The sequence below is a fragment of the Notolepis coatsorum genome, assembly GCF_963971535.1.
Source record: "Notolepis coatsorum genome assembly, chromosome: 19".
Lineage (NCBI taxonomy): Eukaryota > Metazoa > Chordata > Actinopteri > Aulopiformes > Paralepididae > Notolepis > Notolepis coatsorum.
This window is the reverse complement of record NC_140183.1, coordinates 89410988-89412967: the sequence shown is the minus strand read 5'-3', so window position 1 is coordinate 89412967 and position 1980 is coordinate 89410988.

Genomic DNA, 1980 nt, shown 5'->3' with positions numbered 1-1980 from the left:
AGTTTGTCTCGGAAATGGTATTAGGCGACTGGTAAGTGGCCAAGACGAGCTACAGTATATCACATCATATTCTCCAGCACCGTTTAAGTCTGCTGTTTGGGTGCAATACAGATCTAATTTAGTCTACGATAGAGATGGATTCAACAATTCAAACCTGAGTGTTAGAATTGCACTATACGCAAGGTGCATGTGAGCATCAATACATTTAACATTATGAGCCGATTCAGAGAGATGTGGGAAGTCTAAGGCAACTCCTTCTCCCCGACGTATTTATACAAAACAACCTCTGCATTTAGATTCCAACAGGGCAGAATCCATAATCAAATCCATAATGTTGTTATTTGTAGCGAAATATATTTACATTTAGTCATTTAGCTGACGCTTTTATCTAAGTTCTGTACAACAAGTTAGGACTCAGCAGCTAAGAGTAAATAACATTGTTCGTCAAACAATGTTGAACTTGAGTGCATAGCATAATATAGGCAAGGTAGATTCTTAGTAGCAGAGTACATACTAGTAAAATAACAAAAAAGTATGCATACTAGTAAAAGAACAAAAAGTATGCATACTTGATTTGATTTGATTTGATATTTTTATTTTCGTGTCTTACATACAGATGTATGCCCAGCCCATATGGGCTTACAAGACACATAACAATAAGTATATAATAATATACTTTACACAATTACTTAACAAATGACATAGACCGAGATGGCCATAAAAAAAAGAAAAATACAAGAAAATACAATAAAACGTAATATAACACAAGCTGTACTCAATGTAAATAAACAGAAAAACAAGGTGAATTCAAATACAATTATATAGGATACAGTGTGTTTTGTCTCAGGTGCCATGCCTTCTCCAAAAATCCTGCAAAACCGAAGATGTCCTCCACAAAAAAACAACTCAACATACAGCTCTCAGACTGCCAAAACAAATCTGGGTTTACAATTTGAATTTTTTTCAAATAAAGCCCTCCTCAAAGTGGTGTACAAAGGGCAATAAAAAACAAAATGATATTCATCCTCCACCACTCCCAGATCACACAGAACACACAAACCGCTCCTCCTCAGGTTTACCCCGGAATCTACCCACTTCCACCGCCAATGGCAGGGTGCCAGACCTCAACTGGGCACACAGAGACCTCCGTCTTCTCTTTAAGTTTAACCATTACATAAGGTTCAGTAAAATACTCATTTTTAATTGCAATATATTTTCTAAGTTTAGGTTTTTTCAAAATCTCCACCTTCCACTTATCCTGATGGATTGTTGATAATTTTGTTTTAATTATGTGAACCTTACACTGCAAATTGTTCATAAAAATCATACTAGTAAAAGAACAAAAAGTATGCATACTAGTAAAAGAACAAAAAGTACAAAGGTTAGTCATTTTTATAAAAATGTCTTTCATTTCAGATATTAATTGAAGAGGTGTGTTTTTAGTCGACGACGGAAAATTGGGCGGGTTTCGTCTGTCCTGACTGTGGTGGGAAATTCGCTCTAATCATTGTGGAGCAAGGACAGAGAATAGACGGCTTCTCTTTGATGAACTATATGCAGTCCAATGTCGTTTATTATTTCAGTACATAACGTCGAGCCACAACATTAAAGGTCCCCTATCTTATAAATGGCCTTTTCCAGTGGTGTGCATTGTTTTCTATCAATGTGGTGTTGTACCAACACTGACTAGATGTGACATTTCTACCCAGTCCCACTCCTCCAGTTCAGCTGAGACAAGAACCTCCCCCACTGAACTGTCTAAGCGGTTTCCCTGTCAGTCAGCACTTCCTCAAAAGAGAAAAAAGAGAGAGAGAGAGAGAGAGAGAGAGAGAGAGAGAGAGAGGAGAGAGAAGAGAGAGAGAGGGGGGGAGAGACAGATAGAGAGTCAGAGCTCACTGCATTGAGAGAGAGGGGGCTTATGTCTCTCTCTCTCTCTGTCAAGAGAGCACTCGCTGTATCACTGTCAACCTGTGAAATATC